We start from the raw sequence: 12,706 nt of genomic DNA on the forward strand, positions 1-12,706 counted from the left end.
GGAAGAATCAGGAGAGAAGGTTGAAGCTTGAGTTTTACAGTCTTTTGAGAAGGCCTTGATTTGAACTCTTCTGAAATCCCTATCATTTTACATAATCTGGGTTGTAGTCTGAGGCAGGGAAAATTTAGGTTCACCTGCCCAAAACTAGCCCCATCAGAATCACTTGTCCCCTGATAGACAAGCCCAGTGTTTTGTGCTGATTGACACTTTGAAACTCAGGAGCAAACACATATAGCATTTACTGTGTACCAGGTGGTTTTAAGCTCTTTACATATGTTTGCTCATTAACATTTATAACAACACCATGAAGCAGATACTATTATCAGCATCCCTGTTTTACCGGTAAGGAGCTGAGGCACAGAGTGACTTGTTCAAGGTCACTAGCTTTTTTGTAAAGGCTGGAAATTGAAGCCATGCATTTGGGCTCCAGAGGCCCATGCTCTTGACCACACCCCCTGCCTCTGGGACCATCGGAAGACTCCATCCTGGCCCATGTCTGTGTTCACTCTTGGATGCTGGCAGCACCCTCACCCAGCATGTCCAGAAATGCAGCTAGCTCTTCTCTTGGTCAGATTAGTGGCACCAGTACCCTCTGATTATTCTGACTGGGAGCCCTGGACCCATTTCACTGACTTTCCTTTCTGATTGCTTTACCTTGGTCAGCTGGTCTCTGGGTTACTTCAGAGGCCTCCTAGGGTTTGTTTCCAGTCTCTTTCTGGAGCCAGACTGGATCATTTCAAAAGACTGCATACTGTAACTTATATGTGGAATCTAATATGACACAAATGAACTTATTTATGAAACAGAAACAGACTCACAGACATAGAAAACAAACTAATGGTTACCAAAGGGGAAGGGGGTGGGGGAAGAATACATTAGGAGTTTGGGATTAGCAGATACAAACTACTATATATAAAATAGATAAACAATAAGGTCCTACTATATAGCACAGGGGACTATATTCAACATCCTGTAATAAACCATAATGGAAAAGAATATGAAAAAGAATATGTATATATATATATGTATAACTGAATCACTTTACTGTATACCAGAAACTAACACAACATTGTAAATCAAATATACTTCAAAAAAAAAAAAAAGACTGCATACTGATTGCTCTCTGACCCCACCCCCCACCTCAGCCTCATCTTCTCTATCTGCATTCCCGAAGACTTGAATCACCATTCCTCTAAATGTCACACCTGGTCACACTAGGTGCTTTTGTGTGGCGTTTGTATCATTCCATCATACATTGGAGTTGGTAGTTACAGGGCAGGGAGAATCCTATTTGTTCACCTTTATAGCCAGTTTGTGGCCACTGGTGAGGTGTTCAGTGAGTCCAAGAATGAAGGAGTGGACCTTCCTGGGAAAAGAAGTGGAGCAAGGGCTGCAGGAAGTGGAGGAGGGTGAGAGGCAGCTGGGGGGGGTGCTGGTACTGGGTTGAAGGGGTGGGTATCCAAGGGTGGGGGGACCCTTGGGGGGAAAGACAGTGAGCTATTCCCTCACCAAGGCCTGAGGTGTGGCGTGAGGCTGATCCTGAGGGGAAAGGGAGGCGGGGAGAGAGAGGGGGAGAGAGAAAAAGGGTGTTTACTGTCCTCCAGCAATCAAGGGTTTTTGTCCTGTCTGGAGAGTTAGAGGATTCTTTTAATTAATTGAGCTATAAATAGTATACAAGATACAGGATTTTTGTCTCTTAAGAATGAGAATCAGGATTAACCATGGAAGTGAAATGAAGTATACATGCCTTCCTTTAGCCATTAACCGATTATTTTAACACACACAGACTGGTGACATACAATCTTGGAATAAAGATAGTTCACTGGGGCTCTTTACTATGTTAGTGAGGGGTAGCTTTCAACTCTGGAGTTAATGAGAGGGGAGAATATCTTGGAAGCAGAAAGATTCAACAGAACCCCCAAGAGACAAGAGTTTAATATTTTTTGAGAACCTACTGTGGGTATAGTTACTATGTGGGAAATTGAGACTAAGACACCTTTCAGCTGTCTGGTGAGATGAGGCTCCAGAGATAGATACTTTACATCCACTAAAGGGTCATGGCAGTCATTCCCATGGGATGGGGAATTAGGGACCTCAAGGGAATCTCGATTGATATTTTTTGAGCACCTACTATGTGCCATTAATCTTCAGATAGGGGATGAAAGTATGGGAGTAAAGTACTGATTAAAACCTTAGTAAGATAAATTTTGGCTGAGTTAACTGACATTGACAGGTACAATTTGCCTCATTTGTTCAACTTAGTATCTTAGTTCCAAGTCCCTTTCCTGCTCCAAGACAATTGATGGTAGCAGGAATATTTTGTAGCTTTTACTAATCATCCATTTGTTTTGTATTGTCAAATTTCTATTTCAGAGAGTGGCCAAGAAGCACTTTTTTCTTTACCCCTGAATGAATTAAAATTCTCTCTGAGGCTCCTCAGACAAAGCCAACTTTTTTTTTTTTTTAACATCACTTTTCAAAGTTGAACTTTTCTAGCACCCTGAGGAGTTTGAGGGCAGCTAGGGACCCTTTTCCAGGGAGACTCAAAACAACACAAACCACAACAGTTTTCTCAAAATCTGGCAGCCATAGTAAGGAGATCTGATGTATTAAAAGAGCTCAGGAGCCCCAGAAAACTGGCTTCCTTTGTTCAGATACTTCCGGTTTAAAAAATGGCTCTTGATAACTGGTTCCTCATTATCACTGTTGAGTTTTGAAGTCAGCAAGTTTGGTTTGTTTTCCAACACTGTGTGTTGTCTGTCTTTGACTTTCCAAAGCAGTGGAGGTGGAGATGTGGCAAATCAAATCGCGGAGTTCGCTGGCTGCGACTTAATATCTCACACCATAGATCATAGGTAGCTGTTCCGGCTTACCTCTAAAGCAGGTCTCTCAACCTCGGTGCTATTGACATTTTGGGCTGGATAATCTTGTGAGGGGCTACCCAGCCTATCATAAAGAGCAAGAGTTTTTACGCTACCCCAATTTACAGGGGCGAAGCCTGTGGGGTTTTTTTGTTGTTGTTTGTTTGTTTTTTAACTACTCCTTTAGAGCAGTGGTTTTCAACTATTAGTGATTTCATCCCCCAGGTGGACTTTGGTGGTGTCTGAAGACATTTTTGGTTGTCACAGACAGGTGGATGAAGATGTGTTATTGCATCTAGTAAGCAGAGGCAAGGGATAATGCTAAACATCCTACAATGCCCAGGACAGCCCCCCTGCCAAAAAAAAAAAAAAAGGCTTTTCTGACCCCAAATATCTACAGGTTGAGAAACTGCATCAGAAGAACATGGTCTATCCCCCATTCCAGTATTATAGTGTATCGCTAATGGTCATACAGCTACTTAGTAGTAGCTGCAACTAGGACCATAGTTCTTCGCTCTCAGTGTGCCATGTCATGGGATAGTCATGGTGGGAAGCGGCCTTTTACAAAAGATGAATTTAAGGTGAGGTCTGCAGACCACAGTAGTTAGCAGATGTCCATGACCCCTGGCTGAAGTGTGGGTTACCTGAGTAACTGTTTTTCTGTTTTCAACCAGAAAAATGTGGGCAAGGTAAGCACTCCAGGAAGCCAGTGGGAGAGAAGTTTGCTTAGCTGACCCCAGGAGAACCTCACCCTGGCTGTTGCTGGGGTTTCCCTGAAGGCCAGGCATCTTCCAGGCTTCTGAACAAGGCAGGCGTGTGAGCTGGTGGAACTCCTATCTCAGGGAGCAGAGGGAAGGGGCTGTTGGTACCCACTGAGGGACAGTCCAGCAGTCACTGGGAGAGGCTGTGTGCTGAGAAGTAGAGCCAGGCTCCCTGGGGTGGAATCCTGGTTCACCACAAACCAGCTGGGTGAACTTGGGCCAGTTATTTAACCTCTCTAGGCCTCAGTTTCTTCCACTTGTAAAATGGTGAGTGGATAACACCTTAATAGGGTCTTTGTAAGGATTTAAGAGAGAGTGAATATATGTGAAGTTCTTAGAGCTGTGCCTGCTACATAGTCAACACTTTATGTGTCAAATATTAGTACATAGAGATAGACACACTCTCAGATACCTGACTGCGCTATCCATCTGGGCAGAAGCAAAAGAGGCCCCGCTTCTGTTTTCCTAAGGACTTTTAGGGCATATGGGTTCTGGCCCATTTATGTTCTCTGTCTGATGTTGGATTAGAGCAGAGGACAGGGCCGACAGAAGGATGGAAAGTTCCTAAAGCTGAGAAATAAGGAAGCTTCCTCACTGCCCTGTCCAACTTCTAAAACCTTCTCTTTTCTGGGTATAGGAGACCCATTTTTGAGCTCTTCCTCTAACTTGCTTTCCTTCTGGCCTTCTGGGGATACAGCATCCCCATTGGGTGGAGGGGGGCGTCTCTGGGATGCCTGGGGCATTTTGGTACACCTCAGCTTGAAGCGTCCTCCTTGGGAAGTCATGAGAGACACAGCTGCACTGAATAGTCACAGCATTTGTTCAACCCCTTTTCCCTGTAGAAGTCTAGTCCACTCCCTGTCGGTACCTCCCCTGGAGGGCAGAATCACAGAGGCTCCAATGGCAGTTGCTGAGGCCACTTATGCTGAAGTTGGCCAATGAGATGCTTGCTCACACTTCCTCACATCTGCCCCAGACTCTGGCTTCCCACTGGGGGAATCACTTGAGGTGCCCTGTGCTGTTGAGTCATAAGACCGGGTCATGGTAGGTTTCAGTCCAACTGACCCCTGGAGTTTCAATGAAGGGAATAGTCATTCTCACATTTTCTGGCACATTGAATGGAGAGTCCCTGGCCATCTTGGTTCTCAGCAGAGAGCTCTTTGCCCCTCATATATAGACTCTGGGCTGTCTAGTGTGGCCCCTTCTGACACTGAGGTGCTTGGGGTTCTTGACAAAGCCAGAGAGGACCCTCTGTGTGGAACCCACACTCTACTCCCCCCATCCCTGTACAGCCTTTGTCTTGTCCAAACTTGGTTGGGAGTCTTGGCCTTGTTTCCATGGGAGCAGGAGCTAGACAATCTCCTTTTCCTTGAAGTGCCATGCTTTTTGCACTTTTGTCTGTGGATCTCTAAGCAATTCCTTAATAGTCCTTCCCTGGAGAGTGCGTCAGGCCTGAGAACCTGGCTCTGGGAACCCTCGGTGCCCACCCACCTCACCCAGACTTCCTGCCTCTTCTCACCTTCAGCTCAGCAGCCCTGCCCTGGAGGCCTGGAGATGGTCTATGTTCTTGGAAAGTCTTGTTCCCAACCTCTTCCTTCTGGCATCTCCATATTGTCTGATAAAGGAATGAAACCAGATAAGCCATTGGACAGCTTTAATTTGGGCTAAGTAAGGGAATTTGAAGCTGTCTCTTTTCCTTTTTCCCATTTGAGGGACAAAAGTTCCTCCTGCTTCCTTTTTCCCATTTGAGGGACAAAAGTTCCTCCTGCTTCCTCCCATATTTTCCTGTCTCAACCCCTTCTAATGAAGCCTTCCAGCCATGTCCCACCAGTTCTCTTTTCCCCTCAATTCCCAAAGGTCTTAAAATAACAAACATGTACACCACTTACGAAGTGCTGGGCTCTGTCTATGAACTCTACTACAACTCAGGTCATCCTCAGGCAGCCCTCCAGGGTAGACATTATTATTACCTGTTATTCAGATGAAGACACCAAGGTACAGAAAGGGACAGTACCTTGCTCAAGGGCAAGCCAGAATTCAAACCCAGGCAGTATGATTCCAGAGCCCAGCCCTTAGTGGGGCTGCCTGGGACAACTGGAGATAGCCAGTTGTCTTTCAGTTTCATGGGGTTATCAGTCCGGGGTCAGTTGGGAAGGGACCTTTGAGATCATCTCGTCCAAACCCTTTATTTTACAGTTGAGGAAACCAGGTGCCATGTACTAAGGGACCAGCCAAGAACCCAGTTTCTCCACCATTTCCTGAAAGGAAACCCAGTTTCCTTTCAGCACCATTGGCATAGAATGAGCTCTTCTCATCATTCAGGTATGGGCTCCCCAAGAACCATGAACAGGATTTGCTTTGTGGCCTGTACCTAAGGTGACCCTATAATTTATTGTCCAAACTGGGCTACTTTTGAGAGCAAAAGGGGACACTGTTAACAGTTATGCTGCTACCACACTGTAAACAGATTGTCCTGGGCAAACTGGGATATATGGTTGCCCTGTTTATGGTGGGTGTGTCTGGGGTGGGTAGAGCAGACTGGGAAGGTCTGGGGCTGGACATGGTACAAAGAGACAGACCCAAAGTGATTTGGTCCAGCAGGTGGACAGTTGGCAGCAGACAAGAGTGGGGAGTTCAGATGCCCCTGTGGGCATATAGGCTCAGGGGCAGACTCTGGTCCCTGACATGGGACTGGCCAGGGGAGGCAGAGTTCGACCCCTAAGGGATCTGGGGTACTGGACAGGGCAGCCAGGTAGATTGGGAGGAAACTCTGCTGCTGCCAGGATCACATGCAGTGTGGGTCCAGGCCTGAAGAACAAGGCCAGGCTCTGAGCACCTGGGCAGTCTGCAGTAGCCAGCTCTTCCCCTTCACCCAAGTTACTCTCTCACTCTTCTCCTCGGCGTTCCCGTCACCCCTTGATGTCACCATAACAAATAGGTCTTGAGCATCTACTGTATCTCAGTACTGAGATAGCTCTGGCATCACAAATATGAAGTTGGGAACATGTAGTCAGTGCCTTTTGGTCCTCTGGGACCAGTGAGAGCAAGAGACACAAGTGTCATAAGTGTGTTAGTATAACCAGCTGGGAATTTGGGGAAGGTATTTGGGGAGAGGCCGTTTGTACTGGGCCCTGAAGGACAAGTGGGAGTTTGTTAGACCAGAGTAGGAGAACATTCTAGGCATGGGGTTAACACATATGTTTAACCTTTTCAAGACAAAAACTCCTCAGAATTGTACTGATGTGAGTGATTTAAGTGATTGTAAATCTGTCTTTTATTATAGTGAAAGAAACTGCTTACTCTCTGTCCTTACTCCTTCAGTTTATAATAACTTGTTGACATATTTGCCTCCCACCAAATAGACTGAACACTTGCAGGCAAAAGGGTCTTCTTTATCCTGGTATCCTCAGCACCTGGCGCTGGCACACTCAATTTAGTGCTCAATCATTATGTGCGGGCGAATGCGGACATATTATTCCTTTGCACTGCTGCCCCATAGTCTGAGGATAGGAGGGTCCCGGGACAGGCGTCCCAAATGCCTGTCTCCTGGACCCCAGACAGGTGCTACTGCCTGAGGTCTGTCTGGCTGTAACTCGATGCAGCCCAAGAACTGGAAGAACAGGAAACCCTGTGACTCACGGTGCAACAGGATCCTGGAGGAGTGCCGTGTAAGCCTCCTCAGTGAGCTCCACACTCACCCTGCGCTGCTCCAGGCATGTGAGTACGCAGTGCGTCATCTGGAATCTCCCTGAGGTGGCGCGCCACCCTAGTGGGGGTCCGCCTTGTCCCATCTGAAAAAAGTGTCGAGGCAGATCTGTCACTTTGTTAGCTGCGTTTCAGAGGACAGGAGCCTTAAAGAATCCAGGATCTGCTGTGTCTTTCCCTCCCCAATTCATCCTTTTTTTTTTTTAAATCTTATCGGAAACATCTGGCCTTGGCTTGGCCACATTACAGGATAAACTTGCTGCTCTTTGCACAATCTTGGTCCTCCCAGGAGGAGTCTGTGAAGACATTATCATTAATGAGGCCACTGACAGCAGTTACCTAGCTTTCCTGTGTGGGCACACCTATGCCCGAGGTTAGGGCACTCATCTGGCCACTGGATGTTATGGGTCCTGTCAGGGACTTTAGCCTATGGTTTGGGGAAGCTTCTTCAAACCTTGGTTTCCTTGTCAAAGATTTGCAGTAAAACACTGGCAAAGGAATAATGGAAGATATGCAATTCTTTTGAAACTAAGTTGCAAGCATGAGTCAGCACATAGAGTCATTGGAAGGCTGTGTATGGCTGCATTTAGGTTATGGCTTTCCCCTCTGATTTGACCTCTTTGGCCCTACCATGTGAGTAGGTAGACTAGGGCCTAGTCAGTGTCTTGTCCTTTTTCCTTCCTATGTTTTTAAATTGAAGTATAATTTACATAGAGAACTGAACACACCAGGTAACCACCACCCAGATCCAGTAACAAATTATTACCAACAATAGCAGGTATACCCCCCACTAAATATAATCACTATCCTGACTTCTACCGGCATAGATCTGTTTCTGTACTTACTATAAATGGACTCATATGATCTGTTCCCTTTTGTATCTGGCTTTTTTTTACCCAACTTTATATTGTGAGATTCATCTATATATGTAGTTGCATGTGATGGTAAGTAGTGCCTTCTCATTGCTGTATAGTACCCTGCCCCTGCCTCTCTAACCCTGTTTTGACTATAGTTGAATTAAAGCAGATGACACTAGTCAAAGCCCTTCACTTCAAGAGGGTGTGGTCCTTCCTAAATTTCTTTCTAGGAGGCTAGGTTGGATCCTTGGAGTCTGGTCTAATATATATATATATATAATATATATATATATATATATATAATATATATATATATACACACACACATATATATAATATACATATATATTATATATATACAGTATATATATAATATATATATATATATACACCTGATTGTATCTTTAGGACGAAAACATGAGTGCTAGGAATGCTAAAATTCAGTCAGTTGGTCTGCTTGAGGTCTAGAAGAAGCTAAAATGTAGGAGTTAGCTAGTGTTCATTCAGCATCTCCTGGAGAGAAGGTTCTAGGTACTAAATCAGAAATACCCAAAGACTGGAGAAAGAAGTCCAGCAGTGCAATAGTGCCTCAGGGTGTCCCTGTGTCCTTGGCCCTGACTATGCTCATGGAGTTGCTGTCTTATCCAGTTTGGTCACTTGAATTCACCCTTCTACCAGGAGGGTGGGTTCTATAGGGATGACTGATGAGCATTTGCTCGATCATGTATTATTTATTTTCTGCCTACTTATTAAAAGGATTAGGTGATATGGTTCAGCTTTCATTGAAAGGACTTCTAGAATAAGAGTCATGGAACAGGCAGGAATGATTATCAAAAAACTTAGTTCATTAAAGTCAAGTACAGAGCCCTGAGCTGCCTGATAGTCAAGGCAAAAAGACAGCTCTCCTTTTTTAAATAAATTTATTTATTTATTTTTGGCTGCTTTGGGTCTTCATTGCTGTGCGCAGGCTTTTCTTTAGTTGCGGCGAGTGGGGGCCACTCTTCTTTGCGGTGCGTGGGCTTCAGTAGTTGTGGCACGTGGGCCCAGCAGTTGTGGCTCACTGGCTCTAGAGCGCAGGCTCAGCAGTTCTGGTGCACGGGCTTAGTTGCTCCGCGGCATGTGGGATCTTCCCAGACCAGGGCTCGAACCCGCAACCCCTGCCTTGGCAGGTGGATTCCCAACCACTGCGCCACCAAGGGAAGCCCAGGACAGCTCTCCTTGAGTCAGTTGTTTTAATTTCATTGGCCTGTAGCAGGAAGCACAGTGACTCTGGGCAGCCAGACTTTCTCCTGACACTAAACCCTAAAGAGAATTGACTGACCAGTGAACAGCACAGCAACTTTACACAGTGGGATTATCTTTATGATTCTTCCTTCCCATGATTAAAGGTGATAGGATTAAATCATACTAATATGAAGGCATTGCAATAGGGAGCTAATGCAATGTAGTGAGATGAGTGGCTTTCTGGTTCTAAAGTTCATAACCTCCTTCTAGGATCCTGGGCTTGCCCACACCTTCTGAGCCTTTTCACATGATCTCCCTACTGTCTCCACGTCAACATACATCCAACGACATGTATGTTGGATATGTATGTTCTTAGCCCAGAAGAAATCTCCCCTGAATGCCAATCTCACAGGCCACTTACTCATACATGTGACACTTCTCATGGGCTGCTTTGCATTGTTCTTGCCTTTCTTATCTCCTAAGACCCATCCCTCCATTCATTTCGGAGACATTGATTGAGTCTATAATGAGTTGAGTTCTGTGCTATCTTGTAAAGTCCTAGAGAACAGGAATCCTGATTTCTTAAAAAACTTTAAAAAACATTTGTGTGTGTGTGTGTGTGCGTGTGTATAAAGTTGACCCTTGAACAATATGGGTTTGAACTGTATGGGTCCACTTATATCTGGATTTTTTTCTATAAATATATTCTATAGTACTACATTACTGCATGATTTGCGGTTGGTTGGATGCGGAACTATGTATAAGGAGTGCTGACTGTGGATTTTCCACTGTGTGAAGGTTGGAACTGCAACCCCTGTGTAGTTCAAGGGTCAACTGTATGTATATTTAAAGTGTGCAATTCAGTGGCATTAAGTACATTCACATTGTTCTACAACTATCACCACTATCCATCTCCACAATTGATTTCTTTTTAAATTATGTTCCTGTATACTATAGTGCTTTGCGTGTAATTGGTTTTCAACATAGGCTATAAAATGAGAGAATCTGGGGTCAGCGATTCAGGGGTTGTATGATAGGAATCTTACAGATTTAGATGTTGAAATTTAAGGTTTCTTCTACACTTTCCTTTGAGATCTCTTAAGGTATTCAAGGTAGGATTTATAGCACTTTATATAACAAAGTCTCAACGTTGGAATATTGTTCTTTTCTGGATGTAAGTAGTTTGATCAGGACCATTTTCCCACTGGACCAGATAGGGTGTCCTCACAATCCAGGGAAGGTCACTAGCCATTCAACTGAAATTGGCCTGCAAGATGATATAGGCCCTTGGGGATGCTTGGGGGTAGGATTATCGTTTATTGTTTCTGACAATAGAGTAAGGGATCTGGATGATCCAGATTCTAGTGTCAACTCTGTGACCTTAGTCAAGGCTGTTACCTTGACCTCAGTTTCTCTGAGGTTCCTTTCTGGCTCTCACCTCCAGGCTTTCCTTTCTGGGCTTCCTCATACCAGGCTGGGGCTGTGTCTGCCACACCTGAGCCACTGCACACTTTGAAGTGGAGCCTCTACAAGGGTGATCTTCTGCTTCCTCCATTCCTTGCCTCATTGCTATGGCACAGTTTCCCCTCTTTAGTGCTAGTCTGGAGGAAACTGTGGGCACTTAAGGAGATGGGCTTTCCGTTTGGGGTGTTATCTTATTTCATAAATAGTATGGGGTTAATTTTGTTGTTGAACATAAGTTCATGTGCCCGACAAACGGTGTGGCCAAATACACCGAAATGTTGGAGTTTGGAGCAGAGAAAGGTTTGTTGCAAGGGCCGTGCAGGGAGAACGGGTGGCTTGTGCTTAAAAGACTTGAACTCCCTTGATTGTTTTCAGGGAAGAGTTTTTATAGGCAAATTTGGGGTGAGGGCTGCAAGGTGTGTGACTTTCTTCTGATTGGTTGGTGGTGAGGTAACTGGGCGGTGCTCCAGGAATCTTGTGCTGAGCCTGAAGTTCCCATCCTCCATCTGGATGGGGGCCTTAGTTCTCGCAGAAGAACTCAGAGGTAATTGTTATGTGTATCCCTTGAGGAGGAACCAGGACTCTGCTTTATCGCTGCACTATTGTTTCTTGACTGCTCCTCCTTTGTTTCTGCATTCCCTCCCTTCCCTAGTTAGTAACTGTTTGAATCTGCCCTTTAGAACTCTGCGAAAGTCTAGGAGGCTGAAGCCTTTTTCCTACAAACATGAACCAGGACTCGGAAAGGCTTTTGTACCTGGGAAGGCCCCAAAGGGTCCTGCTTGTTTTCAGTTTCTCTTTAGAACTTCTCTTGCCTGTACGTACCACAGTTCTGTAGAGGAGGCAGGCATGGACAGGTATGTTATGGGAAGAAAGAAATTGACCAGAATTGCCCAATGAGGAAGTTCTAATCTGAAGATTGCTAAATAGATGTATCTAAAACTACTATCTGTCTTTAGTCCCTTGTCTCTGGGTAGGCAAGTGGCCTTCCCATACCTCAGCCAGGCTTTGCTTCTGGCCTGCCTCTGTTTCCCCAGCCTGGAATGCCCCCTCCTTTCCTTCTTTATTCCTGATAGAGATTTAAAGAGGAGCAGCCCAGTGTGATAGGCCACACACCCACTGCAGAAAGAGAAGGAGCAATTTGGGGAACCAGCCCCTGTTTTGCTAACCCCCAATATGATGAAATAGGGTTAAGAAATGTCCTTGATCCTCTGAGGGTGCCACTTGGCAGAGATGAGTCTGGGAGAAGAAGAGGAAAACGGGTGGAGTAAAAGGTTAGATAGATGGAGAGCTTTACATACGTCACCTCATTTATGCCAGTGACTGTTGTGAGCCCTAGTCCTCCCATTTTAGAGGGAGGAAACTGGGACTCAGACACCTGTACAAATGCTAGAGCCAGGATTTGAACACTGATTTTTCTGATGCCACAGCCTGTACTTCACCACAACCAGCTACTAAATAAGGGTTGGCTTGAATGTTTCTACTTTGATATTTTCCAACAACTGAAATTTGTTTCCAACAAGTACAGGGTTTGTCTCTCCAACTGCCAGCACCCAGAATCAACACAGGGTTATTTCACACTTTAGCCTAATGTCTTAAGTAATGACTTTCAAAGATCCCAGGCAGAAAGTGGTAAAAATGACCTTGAGCAGTGTTGACCAGAACATAGCCCATCATTATTACATTATTGACATGGTGGATACCAGCCAAAGGAGAGGGGGAGATGTTTGAGCACCCAGACAGACCTAAAGGTGTCAGTTTGATTAGTCTGGAATAGATCTTTGGAATTCTTAATGTGTCATTCTAACGTGCAGCCAAGTTTGGGAACTATTACCCC

At 45.1% G+C, this 12,706-nt stretch overlaps 1 protein-coding gene across 2 annotated transcripts in view; it reads left to right on the forward strand.

Annotated features, from left to right (window-relative positions):
• The window catches only part of HK2 (hexokinase 2), a 61,105-nt gene that overhangs the window by 2,771 nt on the left and 45,628 nt on the right, over positions 1–12,706 (forward strand). The window lies entirely within an intron of this gene.

This window comes from Eschrichtius robustus, chromosome 15 (assembly GCF_028021215.1).
Source record: "Eschrichtius robustus isolate mEscRob2 chromosome 15, mEscRob2.pri, whole genome shotgun sequence".
Lineage (NCBI taxonomy): Eukaryota > Metazoa > Chordata > Mammalia > Artiodactyla > Eschrichtiidae > Eschrichtius > Eschrichtius robustus.